This window comes from Geotrypetes seraphini, chromosome 9, assembly GCF_902459505.1.
Source record: "Geotrypetes seraphini chromosome 9, aGeoSer1.1, whole genome shotgun sequence".
Lineage (NCBI taxonomy): Eukaryota > Metazoa > Chordata > Amphibia > Gymnophiona > Dermophiidae > Geotrypetes > Geotrypetes seraphini.
This window is the reverse complement of record NC_047092.1, coordinates 60,357,805-60,385,749: the sequence shown is the minus strand read 5'-3', so window position 1 is coordinate 60,385,749 and position 27,945 is coordinate 60,357,805. Positions and strand designations below refer to the sequence as shown.

The following is a 27,945-nucleotide window of genomic DNA, read 5'->3' as shown; positions in this document are numbered from 1 at the left end:
GTCAGAGATACAGAAAGGAGAAGAAACAAAAATGAAACTTCCATAAGGATGTGGTCAAGGAAGGAAAGAACTGACTGCTTCGGTGTACCCCAGCCCTCTGTCTCTGAGCAGGACAGGATCGCCTTGCAGCTCTCTGCCTGTGGGGGAAGGAACGACCATCTGGGATGAAGAACTGGTGCAGACCCAGAGCGTGAGAGATTGGAATAGGGGCATCCCCTGCTGCCATCCCGCTGCATTTGATGGGAAAGTTGACCCACTCTCCGTTTGAGAGGTCTTAGGTGTACCAGCAAGACTTGAGGTGAACATGGTGCATACCAAAAGATCTGGAAACTGGATTACTCCAGCCAGAGACTATATTCAATTTTTGGGTGCTTGGTGAGGTTGATCCCTCTGTGCTTACTGAATTGAGTACCAAGATGACTGTCAGGTGCCCAGATGTGGACAGATTAATCTGGGACATAGAGGTTGGAATGGCCTGTGTAGAGACTGAAAATTACACCTGCCAGATGGCAGCCAGGGGGGATCGAGAGGAATATGGACAGTTGGTAGAACCTAGGAGAGCACAATAAGACAAGCTGTCAAAACTCAGCAGGGCAGAACGCTACCTCATGCACCTGGTGTTGTAGAGGCTCTGGTACCCATACATCCCACTCCTGATGATGTGTGTTGGAGGCCTAGAGAGAGGCATGGGTCCCAGGGGGAGATTTCAACCAGATGAGACCTGGCCCCATCTGCGAGGCCTATAGCCCAGAGGATCCTAGCTAACTGGGTGTAATTCAACAACAATGGATGGACTGGCAATAGCATATTCAATTAGGAAAAAACTTTGTGGAGGTAGTGGACAAGTTCCACTCTAGAAAATATTATAGTGTGACCCAATTCTTACCAAGGGGCTCATTATACTATGGGTAAAGAGACAGAATAAGAACTGTTATGATATCCTGTTGGTACAGTTTGTTTGAATAGAGTGTAGTAATTGAAAGAGAGAGAGGAATCAAGTTCTCTCCTAGAGGTGTAGGTTAGAACTTAAGAACATAAGAAGTGCCATCTCCGGATCAGACCTTCAGTCCATCAAGTACGGCAATCCGAACATGCGGAGGCCCTGCCAGGTGTACACCTAGCGCAATTTTTAGTCACCCATATCCTTTTATGCCTCTCGTAAGGAGATGTGCATCTAGTTTGCTTTTCAATCCTAGGCTGGTCGATTCCTCAATACCTCCTCTGGGAGAGCATTCCAGGTGTCTACCACTCTGCGTGAAGCAGAACTTTCTGATATTTGTCCTGAACTTGTCCCCCCTTAGCTTCATTTCGTGTCCTCTTGTCCGTGTCAAATTGGACAATGTAAATAATTTTTTCTGCTCTATTTTGTCGATTCCTTTCAGTATTTTGAAGGTCTCGATCATATCCCCTCACAGTCTCCTTTTCTCAAGGGAGAACAATCCCAGTCTCTTAAGTCGATCCTCGTATTCCAGTTTCTCCATACCTTTTACTAGTTTCGTTGCTCATCTCTGCACCCTCTCCAGCAGTTTTATATTCTTCGTTAGGTTGGGAGACCAATGTTGGACATAGTATTCCAAGTGGGGTCTGACCATTGCTCTATAAAGCGGCATTATGACTCTCTCCGATCTACTCGTGATTCCCTTCTTTATCATGCCCAATGTCTATCAATGTGCTACTTCATAATTAACAAAAATCATAAGTATTACTAGAAGTATAAGAATGATGTTTGCCTTTGTGTTAAATGAGTAGAAGATGAAAAAGTGAAGAGTTATTGTGTGGTGAAAGAATGACTGAAGAGAATAATGATATACTGTAAACCAATGTTGAATGTTAGAAAAATGCTACTTTAGAATAACGTATTAGGAGCGTAAGAGAATGTGATGATGAGAGGAAAAAAAACACTTATGGGTTGTGTTGGAACCCATAAGTGTATGTGTTTGTGCTTTACCTAGGCCACTGTAAGGGATATGAGGGTAGGTATAGAGGTACCCTCTGAGGGCAGAGGAAAATGATTTCTGGGTGGCATGAGAAATCTAGCAATTAGGACACATAGGACTCCTTTTAGGTTCATAGACAACCCCGCGAAAGACAAAGGCGCGCGCCGACAACTGGCCTCAAGATGGAGGTGCGCGCCGAAGAAAATTACAGTTTTTAGGGGATCCGACGGGGGGTTTTGTTGGGGAGCCCCCCCAGTTTACTTAATAGAGATCGCGCCGGCGTTATGGAGGGTTTGGGGGGTTGTAACCATCCACATTTTATTGTAAACTTAACTTTTTCCCTAAAAACAGGGAAAAAGTGAAGTTTTCAGTAAAATGTGGGGGGTTACAACCCCCAAACCCCCCACAATGCCCCCACAACGCGGTGCGATCTCTATTAAGTAAAGTGGGGGGTTCCCCCCCTATGCCCCCCCGTCGGAGCCCTAAAAACAGTAATTTTGTGCGGCGCGCCCCCCCGCGCTGCACTCAATTGTCTGGACGCGCCTTTGTCCCGGCGCGCTTTTGACCTGACACCCTCCTTTTACGAAGGTGCGCTAGCGGTTTTAGCACACGCACTGGATTAGCGCATGCTATAGCGCGCGCTAGCTGAAAATCTACCGCCTGCTCAAAAGGAGGCGATAGTGACTAGCGCGCGTGGCATTTTAATGCACGCTATTCCACGTATTAGGGCCCTAATGCGCCTTCGTAAAAAGGAGCCCATATTGTATACGGGAGCCATGCCTTGCAATATTGTAAAAACCATATGGGCTATTTTAAAAGATTCATGCCTGAACCAGCATGTACAAAGAATATACAACACATGTCAAGACAAGCAATGAACTGGAAATCAGAAGCGAAAAGAGGTCCAGGAAGGCCACGACAGACGGGGCATCAAAATGTTGGAAATCGATTGGTCAGAAGCAGTTAAACACAAGATCGACAAGTGTGAACGCTGTGTCTGTCTGCCTTATGTGCCAATTGGCTCAAGAAGACATAATAAATAGTAATAATACTTCAGATGCATTAAAAATTAATATGGAAAAGGTTTTATTAGGTGTGTTATGATTAAACTCTTTAGTACATAATGTAAGACCTCCACCATTCCAGGGCCATTAAACACTGGATTATGAATATACCATTTTTCTTTATTTGTATTTTCTTTCTTTTCAGTAAAAAGAAAACCTATTTATTTATTTATGTTAAATTCAATGTTAGGTCTGTATTAGTTCTGGATAGTTTGTTGCTGTTATTTAACAAATATTCTCTGCTATTTTCTTAACATTAGATTTTTTTAAATATATGTACTCATGGAATATTACATTATTTATCGTTTATTAAAATTTGCTGGGTTCACCTTTTCCAGTATAACGAGTCAAGACGAAGTAGAATAAAATAAAATAATCTAATAAAAAAGAATGCCACAGTCCAATAAGAAAGCATCAGCAACAACAAAAGCTTTCAAACACTTACATTATATCTAACAATACAGTTTTTTGTTCTGTCCCCAGAACACAAAGGGTCGTATTCTATAACCAGCGTCGATATCGGTGGATACCTTAAAAGCGGCTGCCGATCACGTGTCAATCACAGATCGGTGCTGATTTCAGAATTGTACCTATGGGAAAGATAGATGCCGGAAGTGTAGGCCTGGATTTTCCACGCCTACATTTCCACGCCTATCCTTACTTGAATTACCCCTAAATAGGCACTTTAGGCTGCCTAATGCTACTTCTGGTATTGAACATGCTTACTTTGGCGTTCAGAGGCCTAAAGCGCCTATGTAGGCATGATTCTGGCACCTTTTATTTAGGCACCATTTAGGTGCTTCTACTTTGCCATTTTTTGCCATTTCTAATGGTGTTCTTCAATTAACTTAGGCACCGGTAGGTAGATTTTTCTCCCAAAATACTTAAAACTAATTGCCATTAATTAGCCAGATTTTGAATTGCCAATACGAAGTCTCTGTTCTAAGTTAACTTAGTAATAAATAACAGAGGAATGGAGCAGTAAAATAAAAAGCACCCTTATGAGTAGATTCCCAATAGGTTTTTTTTGGGGGGGGGGTTTAGGGAGCAGAGGGAACGTGATTAGGGTATAAGAAATAGTAAGGAAAGCAAGGTAATTTGGAACATCATTTTAATTCAAAAACTTATAACCTACTACCTTCAATAAATGTACAGTGTGGGATACAATAAAACATTCATTATAAAAATTAAATCCAAAAAATGAAAAAAAAAAAATACTATGGGGCTCATAATCGAAAGAGAAAAACGTCCAAAAACCGGCCTAAGTCAGCACTTGGATGATCATAAACGAAAGTCATCCAAGTGCCAATAATCAAACTGGGTTTTGGACATATTTCTAAACGACCTAGGCCTTCATAGTGCCGCTGAATGACCATAGCTAAATGGGGCTTTTCAGGAGGAGTGTTGAGGGCGGGATTTGGGCAGGATGTGGGCAAGCTTAGACTTAATCGTACAGCATGTATAACTGAAAGTTTTACAACAGAGCCTAGACGGAACTTGGACGTTGTGACTTAGACCATTTAAAACATGGTATAAGTCCCCAAAACCCTCCTAAAGTCACCAGATAAGCACTGCAAACACATAATACAGGCCCACCACACAGTACCCCAGTGATCACCGACCCTCCCAATCCCATAAAAATCGTAATCACACCTGTAAAATTCAGCCTCCAGAACATCATCACCTGGCAGCCTGGCATAGGAAAGCCTGCACAGTCGTCCTGCACAGAGGCAGCTTAAGTCGTCTTGGGGGTGGGTTAGGGACCCATGGAGAGGAGGACCCATGCCCATAAGCCCCTGTAATCACTGCATTGATACTGAAACATGTGCATTCCCCTATACACCCCCAAAACTGGCATATATGGCATATACTGGCATATAAGTGGCTCCTGCAGCCATAAGGGCTATTAGGGTGGTAGATAAGTGGGTCTAGGGGATTCTGGAGGTGGTTTGGGGGGCTCACTGTGACCTATAAGGGAGCTGTAGTGAGATTATGACATGGCACCCTTTTTGTGAAGTTCACAGGAGTGCCCTGTAAGGTACCCCGCAAAAAAACAAAAGGAATTGACCCCAAAATATCCATAAAGAAGAAAATCCAGAGAAAACCAAAAAAAACTCTGTGGAGTGACGATGTTCCTAAATGGACTTTATTTGAAAGTGTCAAAGTTCCAAAGGTACACTGAAATCATCCACATAAAATAATTCCATCCACATAAAAATAAATCATCCACATAAGAGCCTTAAAGGACCTAGTCTGCTAGGGATACAGGACCCAACACGGTCCGCGTTTTGACAAAAAGTCTTGTTCAGGGATCCCTGAGGGTCCTATAAAGGTGAGTACGTGGGAAACAATTGTGTGGTGAGCCGGAAGTGAGACACTGCTTGCATTTGCAATGGAAAGGCCTTTCCATTGCAAATGCAAGCAGTGTCTCAATTCCGGCTCACCACACAATTGTTTCCCACGTACTCACCTTTCGGTCCTGTAAGGTACCCCACCATTTAGGTGCCATGTCTGGGTGTTCAGTACATCACTTTGCAGACCCCTCCCATGCCCAACAGGGATTGTTCTAGACGTTCTTGACTTGGACGAAAAGTTGGACGAAAATGTGGTATAAAGATGGACGATTTAGCGACTTGGACGATCAGATCGGCAGGACGTATACTTAGACGATTTTCGAAAGGAAAAAAAATTGGGACGTATTTTTCAAAAATGTGTCCTAAGCTGTTTTTTACTTTGGACTACTTAAGACTTAGACAAAAATTGACTTAGACGTTCCTTTCAATTATGCCCTTCCATGGGGATTATGGTATTTACTAATTTGCCCTAAGGTTTTTCAGGCAATAATCAAAAATTAATGAGCAGAAACTGCAAAAATAACTTTCTGCTAATTGTAATGGGTGTTCCCACCTTTTTAGAGAGGCAGCCAAACAGTTAATGCAGAGAAAAAATTGGTACGCGTATCATGCATTTACATGACACATTTAGCTGTATGTCTTCGGATGGCGTTAACTACTCTGTGTTTTTCGCTATGTCAGGACTTTGTAATGACTGCCCAACTCGTTCCATGTTCTATTGTGTAAACTGTTGAACACAGTGGTTAAGAACATAAGAACATAAGCAGTGCCTCTGCTGGGTCAGACCAGAGGTCCATCATGCCCAGAGGTCCATCATGCCCAGCAGTCCGCTCACGCAGCGGCCCATCAGGTCCAGAACCTGTAACCCTCTATCTATACCTTCTATCCCCTTTTCCTTCAGAAAATTGTCCAATCCCTTCTTTAACTCCAATACCGTACCCTGTCCTATCACACCCTCTGGAAGCGCATTCCAGGTGTCCACCACCCGTTGGGTGAAGAAGAACTTCCTAGCATTGGTTCTGAATCTGTCCCCTTTTAATTTTTCCGAATGCCCTCTAGTTCTTATAGTTTTCGAAAGTTTGAAGAATCTGTCCCTCTCCACTTTCTCTATGCCCTTCATGATCTTGTAAATCTCTATCATATCCCCTCTGAGTCTCCGCTTCTCCAGGGAAAAGAGCCCCAGTTTCTCCATTCTTTTAGTGTATGAAAGGCTCTCCATACCTTTTATCAAACGTGTCGCTCTTTTCTGAACCCTCTCGAGTATCGCCATATCCTCTTTTAGGTACGGCGACCAATATTAGACGCAGTACTCCAGATGTGGGCGCACCATCGCCCGATACAACGGCAGGATAACTTCTTTCATTCTGGTTGTAATACCCTTCTTGATTATACCTAGCATTCTATTAGCAGATAGTAACAATTCTACGAGGAGCCTCATAGATTTAGGTGGCAAGAACGTGCATGAGCACTGGTATTCTAGTTATTTACACACACACGTATATCAACACACAGGCCATAAATGACAACAGTCCAGCTGCATGTTATTGTGCGAATACATGCTAATCTTCAATGACATACTTTGCAGGTGGGCATTTGATGGGCCCAATAAGGACTAGTTAAGAATCTGGGGGGGGGGCCTCAGAAAAAAAAAATCTATATATACAGTATAGAAATAACGACGGAAGATCAGACATCATGAATCAGACATCAGATGCCATGAATAATGTTTCGGTAGAATTCTCCGAGTCCTTGAGAAAGCTGAAACTATAATATTTTACAAAGAACAAATAGGACTGGTATATCTGAGAAGCCGTTGATAAAAGATTGTTTGGTCGATGGAGCGATATTGTTAATGCACGTACCACTCTGGTCCTGATGAAGCTCTCTTAACATAAATGAGAGCGAAATGGAGATCTTCCGTCGTTATTTCTAATGTGGTCAGAGGGCCGGGTATGAAAGAATACACCCGAGCTAAGTATTCATATTACATTCTAAAATTAAAATAAGGAAAAATTAATTTAATCAAAGATATAGATCATACACTTTAAATTGAATAAAAAGATATAAGGACCGATGATAGCTCGTGAAATAATAATAATAATAATAACTTTATTCTTATATACCGCCATACCCAGTGAGTTCTAGGCGGTTTACATCATTAACAAATGATCTGCATTGACAAGCATATTTACAACAAATTACAAGCAGATTTACGATAGATTACAACAATTTACAACAGTCAGCAATGAAATTACAGCAGTTTACAGCAGTCTGCAATGAAGGGAAGATGTACAACAATTTAGCAGAAATTGCAGCTTTGATCGAACTAGACAAGGGAAGTAGAGAGTGGGACAAAGGGAGGATCTGGTGAGGGAGGAAGGGGGCAGGGGTGGGGCCAGTGTTATGTGGGGTGAAGGGATTAATTAAGGGTCGTGTTTGCTGAATAGGTAAGTTTTTAGTAGTTTTCTGAAGACAAGGTAAGTGGGGGCCTCGAGTATCATCTGGGCTAGCCATGGGTTCGACTTGGCTGTTTGGAAGGCCAAAGTTCTATCGAGGAATCTTTTGAGAAGACAGTGTTTTGGCGAAGGGAAGGCGAAGTCACATGCCAAGACTAGTTCTGTTAGCTTGTAGACTGCAAGCACTTGAGATCCTATTCCATCAATATATTCAATTTAAACTAAAGTAAATGCATGACTTTTTTGGATCTAACAACATTTTTTGGAAGGGAATGGTGTGTTTCACAAGTGATTTTGAAGTGACGGTCCCAAATGTGCCCACCATAAGTAGAATCTAGAGGTAAAATGATTGTTTGCAGTTCCAGAAAATATTACATTTTTGGCTTTTTTAATTCATTGTAATTAAAATGATTTTATACTTTTTTTGTTTAATGTTGATATTTCATGGTTGTTGAATTCTTATGTTATATATTATTTGTAAATTCTCCAGTCAGTGGTTGGTGATGGTATATAAAAAATGTTCTGTTTTGTTAAGTTTTACTGTAGAAACAGAAAAGGGGGTGAATTGATGGAACAGACTCCCGATGGAGGTAGTGGAGGAAAAGACTATCTCACGTTATCCCCTTTCATCTTCATCTTATGTTCCCTTCCTTTCAATTGCAAAAGACTCATCTCCTATGTATTTTATGCCACATAGGTATTTAAAAGTCTGTTTTTGAAAATGACATTTTGAGATAAGTGGAGTTTTTTTGCCTGTGACACAGTGTAAGAACGGCTTAAAAACTCATTTGGTTGCCATCTGTCTATGATTAATAGTTGAGGCTTTTTCTCCACTTTTGAGTAAATGGTTTTCAGTGGGTACTTCCACCACTTGGCGAATAACATTTGTTCTAGTTTTTTGATTTAAAAGTCTCTGTCATGTTTCCCCTCTCCCACCTTTCTTCCAAAGTATACATATTGAGATCTCTTACATCTTTCCCTATAACCTTTAGGAATGAAGAGCATTGCCTTATTTAATAGTCATTTTGGATCTTTTTTAGGGGCCTATTTAATCTGTGTTAACAATTAACTCCTCCCCTTCCTTTTTTTTACAAAGTGCAGAAGAGATTTTTAGTGCTGGCTGGCGCACTGAATGCTCTGTGCTGTTCCCACAGTCATAGAGGAGAGGAGGCAGCACCCCCACTAAGATGGCGCCTAGGGTGGTCTGCCTTTCCCCCCTCACCCTTACTAAGCCACTGCTGGTGCCATCTTGATTCCTTTCTTCCTGCTTTTATATATGTGTGCAAACCTATGCATTGCAAACAGATAGATCAATAGACAGCACACAGATAGAAGAAAGGACGGACACTTCTCAGGAGTCTCTAATACTTGAGTAAAAATGCTTAGAAATTGATCTTAATAAAAGTTTTCATAAAACATATCGACTCCCCACCACCACCACCTTACACTAATCAAGTCCATAAAATTCTAAGGCCGGACATTTAAAGGGAAACATTTAGATAACTGCCACCATTTTCTGGATATTACCCTTAAGCCACCACTATACATGATTATTCAGTGGCCTAGCTATTAAGATGCGGTAAAAAGCAGCAACTCGGTACTGCAACTTAATCATTTCCATGATATATGAATACAGGCAGTCCCCAAGTTACAGACGCCTGACTTAAGTACGACTTATACTTAAGAATATGTTTGTGGCTTCATTTGATTTCATTCAGCAGTATTTCCAGTAGCATAAACTCCTACACTTCTCCTACGACAGATTCGGGAATGATGCACGGCCACATTAAGAACAGTTGTACATGCTGTACCTTGGAGGGAACACTGGGAGGGACAGTTGGCTCTTTCGTCAGCTGGGAGCAGAGGCAAGCAATAAGAATCTTACAAGTTCTGGTTAACTTAAGAACAGCTTTAAAAATGTAACTCATTCTTAACCTGGAGACTGCCTGTAATGGGAAAAAGGCCCAATGCTCCTGGGCTTCTTCTTAAAGAGGCCCTTCCCCCATTCCAATGTCCCCTCACCTATGAATAGAAACTCCATTTCTATTATCCTCTGCCCTGAATATCACCCTCCCAATGTCTCCTCAAGTACAACCTATACCTGATACCCTTCTGTCCCAAGACATCGTGAAGCCAACAAATACAACCCCCCTCCCAATGCCCACTGCCCATAGACACCCTCTCCAAAAACCCCCTTAGAGCCTACCTTAAGCGATATCTGGTGACTAGTTGCTTTTAAAAATAACTGACTGCAGGACAGAATATTGACTGGCAAAATGGTACATCATATAAACAAACAAAGATTATGAGAATCATAGCTTTGTTTGATGTGCCAACATTGGTCCTTAGGGGTTGATTAGTGCTCACTTGCATAATAGCTCAAATGAGACCAGTTATATGTTTTTGCATATTTTAAATATTAAAGTTTCCATATGTTTTCCTATATGCAGAACTTTGATCCATAACGTTCCTTTATTTGCTTCATTGAAGCCATATTGGGAAAACAGTACTTGAAGATACTAATCCTCCACCTCGGGAAAAGGATGGACAAATCTTGACAGTTCCGACGCTTTTGTTTACTTATTCAAGCTGTTCTGCATTAAACATAATGTATGCGTTTCTCTAGAGAGGCGCGCCAGATGGATTGATCTGAGAGATGAGCTAATCAGTCTGATTGTTGTTTCTGCAATTTCAACATGCTAGCAATGGTATAAAACAGAACAGATAATGCTGGTCCAGAACAGACTTGCACGGTCAGTGCTAATAAAGAAGAGAAAGAACTGGTGCCAGCAGTTTCTCTGCTGCTTCTTCATAGATAAACACTGACGGATAATTGGAAACAGACTGAGAAGCGTTGATTAATTATCATACTACCTTAGCATTTTGGTTCTTTCATTGTTTGAGAAAAGATTTCTTTTTACAGTTCCCTGTGCAATACTGCAGTGTTCTTCGACCACCGGTCCATGGACCAGTGCCGGTCCACAGAAATTTCCTGCCGGTCCACAGGGCCAGCACGTGCATCAGGCCCAATACAGTGTTCTTCAGTCGCCGGTCCACGGTGCGATTGATGCAGCATTATCTTCGAGCCAGCTCCCTCTTCCTAACTGATTCAGTGCACAAAGCCTCGGGCAGTGGCTCCTACGGGCATCCTGCGCCTGAACCGGAAGCCTTCTCTTTGATGTTGCAATGTCAGAGGGAAGGCTTCTAGATGAGGCACGGGACGTGCAAGATGCAATTAGGACTATTATGGGGGCGGGGTCTGGGGTGGAGATTGGGTAGAGATGGGGTCTGGCCCACGACTTAGCCCTGTGTTCTTCAACCGCCGGTCCACGGACCGATGTCGGTCCACAGAATAATTATTTTATTTCTGTTGGTCCATAGGTGTAAAAAGGTTGAAAAACACTGCAATACTGTATGTGCAACTGAATATCTTACAGTTTATTCATTTGTATCCCACTCTATACAAAGTGGGCCATAACAGATGCATACAAAATAGTAAACTCAACAATGCACACACAACAAATGAGCCACAAATAATAGAAAAAAACATATAAGCGACCAGCACTCAAATATGCAGCGAAACACTCAGTTCTCATCCTTTATCTTACAGAATAAATACCTCTTTAGTAATCTCTTAAAATTATTCAGGATTTCCTGCTGCTGAATACACATCGGAATCTCATTCCATTCTTGAGCGCCTATACTTGAAAATATACTTGCCCTAGACACCTTCAGCCTCAATCGCTTCGTCTTTGGAATATGCACAGCACCATGATCCACAAAGCTCAGATTTTGAAGCAGAACATATGGCAGAATACTATCCACTAGGCGTTTAGGCGCTAATCCTGTATAGCAGCGTATCGCACTAGTGTGCCCCTGCAGATTCCAGGTATGCTGCGAGATGCCAGCAAGGAGGAGAGGTGCCGGCTGACTGCTTACAGGACATGCTTGTTGCAGCGTGAGGTATGACTTGGAGTCAACCAAAAAAACTCTGTGGAGTGACGATGTTCCTAAATGGACTTTATTTGAAAGTGTCAAAGTTCCAAAGGTACACTGAAATCATCCACATAAGATAATTTCATCCACATAAAAATAAATCATCCACATAAAAAAGCCTTAAAGGACCTAGTCCGCTAGGGATACAGGACCCAACACGGTCCGTGTTTCGACAAAAAGTCTTCTTCAGGGGTCCCTGGGGGTCCTATAAAGGTGAATACGTGGGAAACAATTGTGTGGTGAGCCGGAAGTGAGACACTGCTTGCATTGGATGATTTATGTGGATGATTTCAGTGTACCTTTGGAACTTTCAAATAAAGTCCATTTAGGAACATCGTCACTCCACAGAGTTTTTTGTGGTTTTCTCTGGATTTTCTTCTTTGTGGATATTTTGGGGTCAATTCCTTTTGTTTTATGACTTGGAGTCAGGCAGCGGGCATCTGCACCTCTCCTCTTTCTCCTCATCTCTTCTTCTGCAGCAGCAAACCCTCCCCCCCCCCTCCCAGCGGTAATAGGAGGTTCAGGGGCATGGCTAGAAGACATCCACGCATGCATGGACATCGATGTGATGATATCACACATGCATGTGATGTCATCGCATTGACATCCGCACATTCTCGGGCAGCCTCCAGCTATGGCCATGGGATTAGTGTGCCTCACCTTAAAAAGTTTGCGACACACTATTGTATAGGTTCCGTAGCCTCATTAGGCCTCAGAGGTTTGGTGGTAGTAATATATCCTCCAGCCTTTCTCCCATGAGTAGATTTTGTTGAGGGCTTTGGCCAGTTGCCCTCCTCCTTTGGTTTCCAGCGTGTAGTGCAGCTCTCCTCTCTCTGTTTCCCCACCTGTTTAATCTGGCTCATAGGTGAAACAGGAGCTCTCATTGGCTGAAGCTCAGAGTGCTTCTCTACTTGCCTCAGAACATTCAGCTGTAACTTTGTCTGAGATGTTTACCCCGCTCCACCCCTCTCTTCTGCCTAACGAGTGCAGGAGGTGTGTAATATGTGGTCTGTCTCACCCTTGCAGGCTCCTCAGGCAAGGATGAATAAGCCTGTGGTGGAGAAATACTTTTCTGCAGCCTTTGGCTTCAACTGATTTGCACTGACTTTGGGTTTCTCTCTAGTGACAGAGTAGGTCTCTTTAGTCCCTTGCTGAAACTTAGGGATTTCTCTGCTTTCAGGCTTTTCCCTGTCACAATATACTGATCTGGGTATGTATTTCTCTTTGTTGTACAAATACATTTTTGTAAACTATTATATGCATTATTTACGTTTGTTTAGATTGTTTAATGCATGTTCTAATTTGATATTATGCTGAGAGTTATGTTTTTAGCTGGTTGGTGAGGTTTTTACTATCGTTATTATTATGTTGCTGCACTTTTAAAAATCTATTTATGTAATTACTGTAGTAACATTGTGGTTTTAAAAAATTATATTTATTCAATTTTTTTAGTCCGTCCTCCCAAAGGACATCAGAATCAGTTACAAATCAGATATTCAAGCATTTTCCTTGGATGAATATATGTACACATTGGGGGGTGGGAGGGAGTTTTTCTGGAAATTTCACTATATTATGTGTTTATATTATATTTATGATATAACTGATTATAATATTTGAAAGAAGGTGGGTGGGACGGGATATAATTTTTATGTTTGTAGAATTATATGAGAATTACAAGTGTTATTGCTGTTACTAATGATATATTCCTGTACGCTTGCTGTAAGTTTTCAAAATGAATAAAGAATATTTTTTTTTTTAAAAAGCGTTTTCCCTATCTGTCCTGGGGGGCTCACAGTCTATCTTAGGTACCTGGGGCAGTGGAAGATTATAGGGCAAATTCTATAAGCAGCGCCCAAAATTTAGGCACCTATTTTGGAGGCGCCCATTAAATTGGCCAGCTCTAGGCACAATTAAAAGTTAGGCGCCTTTGTGAGCGCTTAAGCACGCTTAAGTGAAGTGATTCTGCAATAAGGTGCCTAACATGTAGCCATGCCCACCCCTAACGTGTATAGTGCCTATTTTTTTTTTTAAGGCTGCCTACATTTTTAGAGGCGCCTTAATGCAGAATCGCTCTTTCTTGATAGGTGCCTGTGTTTCAATTATTGCTGATTAAAAAGCTTAATTGACCTTGTTCATCAATTTAGATGGGCGCCTATCTAGTTGGGCGCCTCCAAAATAGGTGCCTAACATTAGGCCTAAGTGACTTGCCCAGGATCACAAAGAACAGTGCAAGATTTGAACCCAGGGTGCGGAGGCTGTAGCTCTAACCATAACGCCACATCCCCCTTTTACTAAGCTGCGGTAGAGGTTTCTACTGTGACCCGGAGTGCTAAATGCTCTGACGCTCATAGAATTCCTATGAACATCAGAAGATTTAGCACTCCAGGCCGTGGTAGAAACCTCTACTGCGGCTTAATAAAAGAAGGCCCTCGTTATTTTAGCCCCTGAAGCAGTCATTTTGCAAAACTTGGTCAAATTGGGCTTTGTGGTCAAAACTCTCTGTTCTTGTTGCCTAATAAAGGTGATTTTGTATTATTTTGGACTTTTCCATTTTTTATCTGGCCTGCTCACCATTTCTTTCCGTTTGGATTTTGCAGACCACCTCCCAAATTTTTTTTTGGGGGGAGGGACTTTTTGTTCTCTTTAAACCATGTGATTTATGTCTACCTCTGAAATGAAGCCACATTAACACTCCCTTTTATGAAGCCACGTTAAGCTTTTTTATCATCAGCCGCGGCGGTATTAGCTCCAACACTCATAGGAATTCTAAGAGTGTTGGAGCTAATACTACCACGGCCAGTGATAAAAAAAGCTTAATGTGGCTTCGTAAATAGGGGGGGGGGGAGAATTGCAGCCTTTATTACTCAATTGGAAGCACTTAAAAAGTGTGTTTGTAAAATGAGGCATCTAATCGTGGGTAAATTCACTACCTTAACATATAATTGCTAACACCTCTAAGTGAAAACTGCCACTGCTTGTGTCAGCAAATGCATGCACACCTCTGCAGGTATTTAGAAGAGGTGCTGTATCAGCAGAACGGAGCATGCCGCAACCTGGATATCTCAATTCTAATCTCTACATTCTATGTAAAATGGGGCTTTTTGCTTATTGTTTCTGTTTCTCGTCTCCAGACAACCTGCACAATACTCTTACTATCATGAACCCATTATAATTCCATCTGATGATTATATGTGCTTCTCATAATTTCCTTACAGTTTAATGGCTTCTTTTACTAAGCTGTGGTAAGCACTAGTGAATGCTTACTGTAGGATGCACTGAGTCCTGCATAAGTTCTGAATGTGCCCAAACCATGCACTAAATTTTTTTTAAAACATAATCCTTGGAGGGGGCATGTCTTGGGAACACAGAGTGGGCCTTTCTTTACTAATCAGTGGGATTAGCCTATGAGCTCTTACAACCTACAATTAGGTAGTAAGAGGGGATATGATCAAGACCTTCAAAATACTGAAAGGAATTGACAAAATAGAGCAGAAAAAATTATTTACATTGTCCAATTTGTCACGGACAAGAGGACACGGAATGAAGCTAAGGGGGGACAAGTTCAGGACAAATATCAGGAAATTCTGCTTCACGCAGAGAGTGGTTGACACCTGGAATGCTCTCCCAGAGGAGGTTATTGCGGAATCGACCGTCCTTGGATTCAAAAGCAAACTAGATCCACATCTCCTTACGAGAGGCATAGAGGGATATGGGTGACTAAAATTACGCCAGGTGTACACCTTGCAGGGCCTCCGTGTGTGCAGATCACCGGACTTGATGGACCGAAGGTCTGATCCGGAGATAGTGCTTCTTATGTTCTTATGTGGCCATTAATTCAGAAAATGGAAACTTAGAAACATGACGGCAGATAAAGGTCAAGTGGCCCATCTACAGCATCCACTACCTCCTCCTCTACCTAAGAGATTCCATGTGCTTGTCCCACGCTTTCTTGAATTCAGACACAGTCTTTGTCTCCACCACCTCTACCAGGAGACTATTCCACACATCTACCACTCTTTCTGTAAAAAAGCTATTTCCTTGTATTGCTCCTGAGTCTATCACATCAACTTCATCTTAGGCTCTCTCATTCCGGAGCTTCCTTTCAAATGAAAGAGACTTGCCTCGTGTGCATTTTTGCCACATAGGTATTTAACATCTCTATCATATATCTCCCCTTTCCCACCTTTCCTCCAAAGTATACATATTGTGATCTTTAAGTTTGTCCCCATACACCTTATGATGACCAACTATTTTAGTAGCCTTCCTCTGGACCGACTCCATCCTGTTTATATCTTTTTGCAGGTGCAGTCTCCAGAATTGTACACAATATTCTAAATGAGGTCTCATCAGAGTCTTATACTCGGACATTAATGCCTCATAAGAATATAAGATTTGCCACTGCTGGGTCAGACAAGTGGTTCATAGCGCCCAGCGGTCTAGCATTACCTGCGTATGTTCTGTTCCAGCAGGAACTTATTCAGCCTTTTCTTGAAGCCCTGAAAGGTGCTTTCCCCTATAACAGCCTCTGGAAGAGCGTTCCAGATTTCTACCACTCTCTGGGTGAAGAAGAACTTCCTTATGTTTGTACGGAATCTAATCCCTTTTAACTTTAGCAAGTGCCCTCTGGTTCTCCATCTCAGAAAGGGTGAACAATCTCTCTTTCTCTACTAAGTCAATTCCCCTTCAATATCTTGAATGTTTCAATCATGCCTCTCATTGTATGGCAATTCCTCCAGTCCCTTAATCATTTTTGTCGCTCTTCTCTGGACCCTTTTGAGTAGTACTATGTCCTTTTTCATGTACGGTGATCGGTGTTGGACGCAATATTCCAGGTGGGGGCATATCATGGCCCGGTACAATGGCATGATAACCTTTTCAGATCTGTTTGGGATCCCCTTCTTAATCATTCCTAGCAAAATCGCTTACAAATATTAAAAAGAATAGGCCCAAGAACTGAATCTTGAGACACACCACTGATAACATTCCTTTCCTCAGAGTGATTTCCATTGATCACTACCTTCTATCACCTTCCACTTAACCAGTTCCTGACCCAGTCCATCACTTTGGAGCCATCCCGAGAGCACTCAGTTTATTTATTAGATGTCTGTGTGGAACACTGTCAAAGGCTTTACTAAAATCTAAATCTACCATCAAATCAGCTATTTTCTGGCAGTGGTAAAAATGGCCTTTGCACTCAGGTACTATAATATCCGTGCCAAGGGCACTCTAAGATCACTTTCTACCGCAGCTTTGTATAAGGACTCCTATGAGGTCCTTTTATTAAGTTGTGTTAATTGATTTAGCACATGCTAATCTTTAGTATGCAATAAATGCTAAGATTCCCATAGGAATATAATGGATGTCTTTGCATTTGAACTAACTGCAGTGTGCATTCCATGCCCAGTTTCTGACCCCACCACAGCATGCATGAATTAACACAGTTATGCCACTGTGGTAACAACTACCACCAAGCATTTAAGGTGCACACTGATTTGCTTATTAACTGCTTAATGCACTTTATTAAAAAGCCCCTGAGGTTTTATAATCTACTAGTCTTTAAGCCCGTTACATTAACGGGTGCTAGAATAGATGTGTCTGTCTGTATTTCTTTATCTCTCTCTCCTTGGCCGCTGTCTGTGTCCTTCTGTCTTTCCCTCCCCCCCCCCCCCCCCCGTGTATCAGAGGGAACATGCTACTGAGGTTGGAGAGCGGCCTGCGAGGTTCTTTAAAGCCGGCCACGATTGCAGGCTGCTCTGAAGAGGAGGATCAGCAGTGGCGGCAGCGGTAGCGGTGAGCGAGGGCGGGAGGTGTGTTACCTGCCGAGGACACGGGCAGGGAGAGAGCTTGCCTGCGCTTCCTCGCAGCAGCAGTTGGTGAGTGAGGGCGGGATGAGGGGAGTGGCCAGAATGTTCCCTGCTGCCGGGTTCTAAAATGGAACATGGCCACGGATCACACACCACAGCGGCAGGGATCATGCTGTTTTAACAGCACATGCGCCGGTAAGCTTTTATTATATAGGATTATCTGTTCTGATATATTAAAGGAATATTAGCAAGAATATATAATTAGCAAGAATATATAAAGCATACTACAGAGGCAAGAATATATAAAGCATACCACAGAGGCAATACTTTAGACAGTCACCATGCCAATAGGAAATATTAATTATTATTATTATTATTACTGTTTAAAATAGGATTATTTACTGCCTTTTTGAAGGCATTTACTCAAGGCGGAGTGCATGCATGAAAATATATGTTTATTAACTAATGGTGTGCACAAGGCAAACATTTTCAGTCTGAGTTTTTCCAAAATTTTTTTAGTTCATACCATACTTTTATTTTTAATGTACATTAGAACTTTTTAATATGCAACTACTAGTCTCCACATGTTAATTCTTAGGTTGACAAGCATTAAACAACATGCAATACAGAGAGCAAGCAATTGAGCACATGTGGAAGGCCATTTTCAAAAAGTGGTCTGTCAGACTTGGGACATCCTGCTTATAATATACGAAAACCTTCTATCTTGCAGCCAATTTCAAACAAGAAAAAGACCCGATTTTGCGTTCAAATGGCTGTGAGATGGGTGGTTTTGTTCTGAGAAGATCCAAATTGAATAACCATGTTCCAAAGTGAACAGAAAAGAAAATCCGTGATAGGGATGAATAGCATCATTTTGAGAAAAATGGCCACACAGACGTCCAAGCAGAGTAGTAGGGTAGCTTAGTGGTTAGTGCAGTGGACTTTAAATCAAGGGACCCCAGTGCAAATTCCACTTAGCTATTTTGTTTTGCTTTCTACCATTCACTGCAGATATGTTAATACCCATTCGTGACTCTATGATTTATTTTCTTAGATTCTGCAAAGCATGTTTTCTTAGACACATTCTCTATAAGTTGTAAGTTATTGATTCTATAGCTTTCTGTTTTGATCCTGTAGCATGTTATTGACTCTGTAATGTATGTATCTCTGTTCCTGAAAACTTTGTGTATATATCCTTGTAACCTGTTCTGGGCTCTTGGGGAAGATGGGTTATAAAAATGAATGAATGAATAAATAAAGAAATAATTGCGAACCCTCCAGGAATAGAAAAACACTTCACCTCAATAGCCTTCAGGCTTGCAGGTGGCTTATACAGTACATTTAGGTACACTAAGCATTTTTTCTGTTTCTGAAGGGCTCACAATTAAAAATTAGTTAAAGTAGAATTTGAAATGGGATCCCTTGGTTTAAAATCCACTGTACTAGACATACCATACCAACTCTTGTATTCTGCAAATGTCAACAAGGAATCATTGCGGCTTACACAGTATTAGAATTACTACAGAGACATAGATATTACAAAGAAATTGCATGGAAGACATCATGCAGGGAACTGCATTGGAATTGGGTCAATGCACTGAGGAAAAAAGGTGAATTATCACTGCTTGTATGTGGGTGTTTGTCGAAGGATGCCCAGGAAGTTGTTCCAGATGTTGGGCCCCTGAAACTAACCACTAAGCTATACTTCCTGCTTTGCAAAGAATGCCTGTAATACCTGAGGCTGTCATAGAGCTGATTTCCTTTCCAAGTTTCATTATTAGGATTTTATATACTGCCTATCAAGGTTATCTAAGCGGTTTTACACTCAGGTACTCAAGCATTTTCCCTCTCTGTCCCGGTGGGCTCACAATCTATCTAACATACCTGGGGCTATGGAGGACCGAGTGACTTGCCCAGGGTCACAAGGAGCAGCGCGGGGTTTGAACCCACAACCCCAGGGTGTTAAGGCTGTAGATCCAACCACTGTGAGGAAAGGGAGGGAGACAGTCACTACTAGGACATTACAGAGGGGTCACAACTTAGCCCCTACAGTGACCAGCTGCTCAATCAGAGCATCTGAATGTGTTTGAAACAGGTCTGGCTGACAACGTCTAACTTAGGATGTTTCTTCCTGTTCAATTAGCACTGTTGGGCGTCCTGTTTTGGGGCCTTCCCTAGTCCTACCGCAAACATGTTTCCTACTCATCCCAACACACTCCCCTGCTATTTGGACAAACTGCAGTGTTGGGTTTGGGTTTTTTTTTTGCCTTTCCAAAATTGCCATTTGTACATTTTTTGGCAGATAAGCATTTCAGTGGGAGTTTTGAGACATCTGTGTGCTTTGAAAATTTTTTATTTTTATTTTTATTTATTCAATTTTTCTATACCGTTCTCCCAGGGGAGTTCAGAACGGTTTACATGAATTTATTCAGGTACTCAAGCATTTAAATGTTTAAGGTGTGCTAATGAATACAAAGGAAGCGACTGAGCAATAAGTATTTTAGACTCTAAGGAATGACTTTTAGATTTGATGAAAGCATTTACTTATTCAAGGCACAAGCACTTAAAGGAAGCGTGTATAGATTCACCCTTTTATTCTGTATGTCTGTCATAAATAGACTGTAAGCTCTTTTGAGCAGGGACTGTCTCTTGTATGTTTAATGTACGAGACTGCGTTATCCAGGAGGGAGGAATCATATTGAGATTTGGTTTGACCAAGGAACAAGCAGTGGGGTACCAAAGAAGAGGGAGCAGTGGTAGTGTCTGGAGTTTCAGTATGTAGTTAAAGTCTCCCAAGATTAGTAACCTATGGTAACTCAGGGCTACCTCAGTCACCAGCTTCAGCAGTTCTTGTACAGATTGTTGCCAGGTGCTCTGTAGACCACAAGCAGTCACATTAGTTCCTTATCTCCCAGCTGGATTAGAAAGCATTCTAAATCAGACAGGTAGAGGATGGAAAATTGGTGCAGTTTGATTGTCTTTTGGATCAGGACTGCTACTCCTCTACCCAACTTCCCTTGTCTTGATTAATACAGGATAGTGAATCCTGTGGGGCAGAGTTCAACCAATGGTGCTCCTCTGCTTTCATCCAACCAGGTCTCAGTTATTTCCAAGATATCTAAGTGGTATTCATTGATGACATCATAGATCATAGGAAAATTTTCATTGGCTGATCTGACATTTATTAGACCCAAGTTTCCAAGTACTGGTCTGTTAGTTGTATCTGTAGTTTTATGGGCTGCTTGATGGTGATAGGCAGGCGTTCGTGAGCATATGGTTAGGTGTTTTGCCTCTTGAGTTTGTCTTCAGATGATGGAGTCTATTTTTCCTTCTTCTCCAGCTAAATGGGATAGATCTTTGGTTTACTAAGTCAAAGCACATTCTTGTTTAAAGTAGGTAAGATTTCAGAGCTTTCTAGCTAATCAGTATAACAAAAGCCAGTTTTTCTTTGGTAGCAATTAGCAGTGGAGTGTTAATTGCACTTGAGAGTCTGAGTCTCGTTGAGGAATCTAGGAAGCAGATTCTCTTGAGACATGAGGACCAACAGGAATCAGTATCTAGACTGGTTTTTTTCATCTATATTTTGTGCTTTTAAATCTTGAATCAAATCCAGTATATAATATTCAGTATAATATCCAGTATATAATATCAAATCCAGTATATATGTTCTCTAGAGGCATAAATCAAATGACTGCAGGAAGACCTTAGGAAATTGGAAGACACGCGTCCAAATGGCAGATGAAATTTAATGTGGACATAAGAACATAAGAATAGCCCTACTGTGTCAGACCAATGGTCCATCAAGCCCAGTAGCCCGTTCTCACAGTGGCCAATCCAGGTCTCTAATACCTGGCCAAAACTCAAGGAGTGTCAACATTCCATGCTACCAATCCAGGGTAAGCAGTGGCTTCACGCCTGTGAAAATATTTTGAAGTTTTAATGCAGAAGGAGATTCAGCAGGCTATCAGACAATTTAGAGATAGTATAAGTTAAAGATATGAACTTCAAATCACAGAACGGTGTCATCATTTTGTGTTTTCTGATCCTGATGTCCTTTGATGATCCAGTTGATACAGATTACTGGAGGCTCTTTTGTTGGAGGTCTAGCTCAGATCACAAGCAGATAGGAAGAGTGCTTTCTTGCACTAATGAACACTTAGGTGCACTATATTGTGATTTAAGTCCTAACCTTGGGTTTAGAGATCTAGGAAAGGGCAGGGGCAAATATAGGCACAGTCTGTCAGGTTAAGGCTTCTCATTAGGTGGTGATTTGCAAATGGTTCAAATGGAGGTATAAGTTAAATGGAGGTTTTGCTAAAGTTTTCAGAGTGCATACTGTGGCCCCAATGCTCAAAGTAAACTGGGCTTGTAACATTTCATTTAGATTACACTTCTCCCTCCAAATCCACGAGGGATAGTGAAAGATCCAGCCTGCGAATATGGAAAATTGTGGATAACTTTTAGGGTCGACTCTGACCCCCCGCCTCCCTCTTGCATCCCTGATCTCCCCAGACCTTACCTGGTGGTCTAGCGATGATGTGGGGCAGGAGCGATCTTCCTACGCTCTTGCCCCGTGCAGAGCCATCATCAAAAATTGCTGCCGTGAGTTCCTATTGTAGTCTCATGAGACAACGGGAATGCACAGCAACCATTTTTGATGATGGCTCTGCACAGGATAGGAGCATAGGAAGATCGCTCCTGCCCTGCATCACCACTAGTCCACCAGGTATGGTCTGGGGAGGTCTAGGATGCAGTGATTCGGCCTTTAAAAACTAGGGGGAGGTCCGGGTCCAAAAATCGTGAATAGCCAAATTCGCGGGTACTAAACCCACGGGTTTGGAGGGAGAAGTGTAGTTCTAAGTCAGTCAAGAAGAAAGTTATTGTGCACCTAATGCAAAAGCATAGGCTTTCAGCGCTGCTTTTACCATGCACAGAAGCAGCAACTAAAAGTCCTATGCAAACAAGTTCACTAGTATTAAAATGAGGTCATTATCAATTCCCCAGAATGCTCAGAAAAATAATGCAAAAAACTCCTGCCCTGACAAAAATCTATTGACAGCTCCTAAGCAGGTATTAGGGTAAAGGATCAGTGTTTTGAATGGTAATGCATACCATTCTTGATTTTAAATACACTTCTCCCTCCATGTTCGTGGTTTTAGCACTAGCGGTTTTGCTTATTTGCAATTTTTGGCATGCTGGCTCCTCCCCCCAAATTACATCATCCAGTCACCAATAAAAATCTTGCAAACCCCAAACCCATGTACAGGCAATGCCGGCTCCACCAAGCTTGAGAAATGGAAGCACCAAAGCCGGTTTGACAGTCGGGGCCCTCCACCAATGGGAGAGTTTCCAAAAATCCCATCCAGCCAATGGGGGGCGCGTGGGTGGGTGCTGCGGGTATGTGGCTTTTGCCCGGGAGGCGACGGATTCGGGTCGCAACTCCAGCTCTCTCATGCCTGCCATGCTGGAAAAAGGCACCGAGTGCTCGGGGAAAAGACGAGGCAGGAATAACGCCACCGGCAACGGCAATAATAAAACTTTGGCACCAAATGGGAATGGCACCAACTGTTTGGAAGAAGGAAGCTCAGGCTCTTCCAGTGATGAGGAGCATGGTAGGTCAGCCTCAAATGTGCCTGCTTCTTTTTTTTTTTATCATTTTATGCCGTTGATGGTGATTTTAAAAAATTTTTTTTATTATACCATGATGATGAAAGTTATTCATGGTTTTTCCATATTCGCGGGTCTGTTCCACCTCTATCCACTGCGAATACGCAGGGAGGCATACAGTAGTAATTTGTTGCTGCTCACACCTGGCCGGCGCTTTACCACTGGGTAGCCTCCACAGTGGGCCTTCCAGCTTGAGCCTCGCCTGCCAGACCCGTCACAGCTCAATGCTATCCCCGCAATGGCCCTTTCAGCTGCCACCCCCACCCCCAACGGAAAAGCCAGGCTCCAAGGGTGCAGTTCAACACTGGGGCATGTACTTTATTAGCACCAAATAGACTGTTCCAGGAGACTAAGTCCTTGTTGAGGGCATGCACCAAGAACATTCTATTCCCCCTTTAATGTCTAATGCTGAACACTAACATCTTGCAAATAATTTGTTGAGTATTGGTCAATAAATTTAGATTTGCTGTTCCTGCTGGTGTTTCCCAGCACTGTTCCCCATAGTGCTGGAGTTCTGTGCCTTGGAAAACTGCTCTGGGGAAAATATAACCATAAACTCCTGCATCTGATTTTACTACTGAGTATTTTTTCATAGAAAATAATGTGTACAGATTTGAAAATTCAATCCTTGTGCACTATTTTCCTCCACAAATTAAACATGCATATACTTTTACCTAGATGCAGACATAGAGAAAGCCACTACTTGCCCAGGAAATTGGTAGCATGGAATGTTGCTACTATTTGGGTTTCTGCCAGGTACTTGGGAGCTGGATTGTCCACAGTTGGAAACAGGATACTGGCTAGATGGACCATTGGTCTGACCCAGAATGGCTATTCTTATGTTCAGATAGAATGAAAGCAATTTTAATAAAGCCACGTCAAAGACTTTTGAATATTGACCTTTACATGTGGCCATCCCTTTAGAACAAGCCCACATTTCTGTTTACCTTACTGGTCTCAAACAAACTGGTTATTTTTGAAAGGTCACCTTGTTGATGGCTCGGACTCGTGAAACTTATTAATAATCACCAATAATGTATGCACACTTCCTTTGACCAGACAACAAAGGCTAAATATTATGGCTTCTAATTTACAAATACCAATGCTATATAAATGGTTTAATATAAAGAAATGTAAAATCAATAGTAGTTGGTTTAAATTGTAAGCAGGGCAGGATTAATTTGTTGAGGGCCCCTAGGCACACAATTACACCGGGCCCCCTGCCCCGCCCCACTCCACCATGCGCCCAGGCGGAAACAGGAAGCTGCGTCAGAGGGAAGCTTTGGGCAAGCAGCAGCGCTTACAAAATTACAGTTCCCGTTGCCTTTCTTACCCACGTTGCTTACTTGTCTTACTTTCCGTCGATGGGAAGGGGGGCCATGCTGCTGATCGGGGGAGGGGCGCCCGCATTGCCGATCAGGGGGGGCCCGCGTTGCCAATCGATGCAAGAGGGGCCCATCGCCGTTTGGAAAAAACAATGTTGATGCCCTCCTTCATCTGGCACCCCTGACCATTTCGGGCCCTAGGCATTTGCCTACTGGGCCTATTGGTTAATCCTGCCCTGATTGTAGGACAAATTTCAATAGATTGGATCATGAACTGTTGTCCTCTTCTGTACAGATTTAATTCTGCACAAGATTTTACACATTTCTGATTTCATAATATCTAGATTCATGAGATTAAAGTTTTTGGGAGAAATAATTATTCTGGATTTGTGAAAGGTCCTGATCTATAATTCAGTCTTGATAGGACTAGATTCAGTAAATGGTACTCAAAAAATTGCATAGAAAAAAAATCAGCATGGAACGCTATTCTATAAACTGTGCTCAGAGTTGTACGCTGCCACTGGACTATTGCTACTATTTGGGGTTTTTTCCAGGTACTTGTGACCTGGCTTGGCCACTGCTGGAAAGAGGATACTGGTCTGACCCAGTATGGCAATTCTTAAGTCCCGCCTATGTCCCTTTCAAGTTGCATACTATAAGATTTGTGCACGGATTTTTATAGAATAGTGCTTCGCGAGATGCACACACAAATCCAAATTTTTGCCAATTATTAAGGGCTCCTTTTACGAAGGTGTGCTAGCGTTTTTAGCGCACGCACTCAATTAGCGTGCGCTAGCCAAAAAACTACCGCCTGCTCAAGAGGAGGCGGTGGCGGTTAGCGCGTTAAGGCCCTAACGCGCCTTCGTAAAAGGAGCCCTAAATGTTAGCATCCAATTATTTGTGTTAACTGGCTTGTTAGCCAATTTAGTTGCACACACATCTCAGGAAAGCACACAATTCTGTGCACAGAAATGTATACCCCATTTCAAGAATTTGGGGGATAGGGGACAATTAATTTGTAGGTAGGCACCAATGTGCACTATATAAAAGATGCCTACAGTTTGACTAGGCATGCTGATCTAGGTGCCTATCTAGGCACCTAACTTAATTTTTTAATTAGTTCAATCAGCACTGGTAATTGAACAGCACGGTTCATAGTCTTAAGCGCGTGAGACAGATGCGCGCCGACAAACGAGCGCCGACAATTCAGTGCAGGATTTCATCGCGCCGAAGAAAAACCTTCTTTTAAAGGGCTCCGACGGGGTGTGTGTGGGGGAAACCCCCCCCCCCCACTTTACTTAATAATGATCGCACTGGCGTTGGGGGGACTTGGGGGGGGGGGTTGTAACCCCACATTATACTGTAAACTCAACTTTTTCTCGTCAGAGCCCTTTAAAAGAAGGATTTTCTTCAGTGCGATGAAGTCCTGCGCTGAATTGTTGGCGCTCATTTGTCGGCGCGCGTCTGTCTCGCACGCTTAAGACCCGTCACCAACAGCACCATTAAAAATAATAATTTTCAGGTAGGTGCCTAACATGATAGGTATGATGAAGACATCTGCAGTGAGATGCCTACTTGTATCTACCCCCAAAATAAGTGTGGTTAGTGGCAGAATTTAGACGTGAATTGAATTAGGTGCTGGTAGTTTAGGCCAAGAAAAACCTGGCCTAATATACCACAGCCTAAGTTTCTGATGCCTACTGACAACTAACTCAAGCTAGGCGTGATTCTATAAATGACACCTTATTTTGAATATACATGGTTTAAAGAGAGCAAACAATGCAATATAACTACTTCTTTCTCTCCTAAGACCTTATACATCCAAGGCACTACTTTAATTCTTTTCGTGCCCTTGCTGGAGTGGTGCATTCATCATTGGTCTTTTGGGCTATCAAATGTGTAATTTAAAATATAGGCTGTCATATAAACAATTGTGTGTGATACAATACAAAAACACATGCACTTGGCTAAAACCCAGAATATACAAGAAGAGCACTTAGCTTTAGCCCGACGGTTATTCAACCGTTTCACTTATTCAGTTTCCTCAGGGGCCGTACTGCTTCAACCATATCTTTATTTAATTATTCCACACAACAGCCTTCACTGTGTTTCCTTATTGCTTTTGAGGAAATCACAGGCGGTTCTTACTTCTTCATAAGCCAAAAAGATACACACAAAAACCTATACATACAAGACAGCCTGTATTTTAAATACAGTAAAATCTCAGTGTTAATGATCTCAAACATCAACTTAACTCATCCTATTTTGGCAGATTATTCAGATATGCCCCCACCAGCCATCTATTATTTTAAATCACACATTTGATTGCCAAAAAGATCAATGATGAATGCACCACCCCAGCAAGGGCACAAAAAGAATTAAAGTAGAGGTCTTGTGTGAGAAAAAAGTAGTTATATTGCATTGTTTGCTCTCTTTAAAATATGTATATTTATTAGGTCTTTTTGAGTGGACTTTAAATTTCCTTTGTATGGTCAGGATTAACCTAACTTTGATTGACATGTGGTAGGTGCCATTTCCCTAGGCACCTACTGTTTTATGCTCCATTTACAGAATCAGGCCCTAAGTGCCAGGGCATGTAACTGCAAGAGGTGGTACACATGGGCAGAACATGGGTGGGCCATGGACAAGTCTCCCAAGTACACACATACCCCCAAATTTTATAGATGGTGCCTACAAAATCAGTGCCAACCAGAATGGCACATAGAACGATTCCATAAGTCGCTTGCCATATATTTGATTTTTTTTTTAGCCTGTCTTCCCAAAGGAGCTCAGAACGGGTTACAAATCAGGTACTCAAACATTTTCCCTATCTGTCCCGGTGAGCTCACAGTCTATCTAATGTATCTGGGGCAGTGGAGGATTAAGTGACTTGCCCAGGGTCACAAGGAGCAGTGTGGTGGTTTGAACCCACTACCTCAGGGTGATGAGGTTGTAACTCTAACCACTGAACCACATTTTCCTTCCACTAGGCAAGACTAACATTTAGGCATACCAATTTAGGCCAATGAAAATCAGGCCTAAAACCTGGGGCTAAATTGTGCATGGATCGGGCATATTCTTTAAGTGTGCCTAACTTTTAGGAATGCTCATGCTCCTCCCCCTGGCCACGCCCTTTTGAGATTTGCACACTAGAATTTAGACATGCCACTTTATAGAATGCATTTAGAAAGTTATGTGTGTAACTTTTAATTGGTGCCAGTGATCAGTGCTTATTAGCTTGCTAAACAATTAATTTGCGCATGCAACTTGGGTCCCACCATACAGAATCTAGACCATAGTTTATAGTAGTGTATCACAAACTGTGTGCCGTGGCACATTCCC

The 27,945-nt window shown here is 42.2% G+C and overlaps 1 long non-coding RNA gene across 1 annotated transcript in view; it reads left to right on the top strand.

Annotated features, from left to right (window-relative positions):
* Positions 1-27,945, top strand: part of LOC117366624 — a 90,244-nt gene that overhangs the window by 19,918 nt on the left and 42,381 nt on the right. The gene's annotated exons all lie outside the window — the stretch shown is intronic.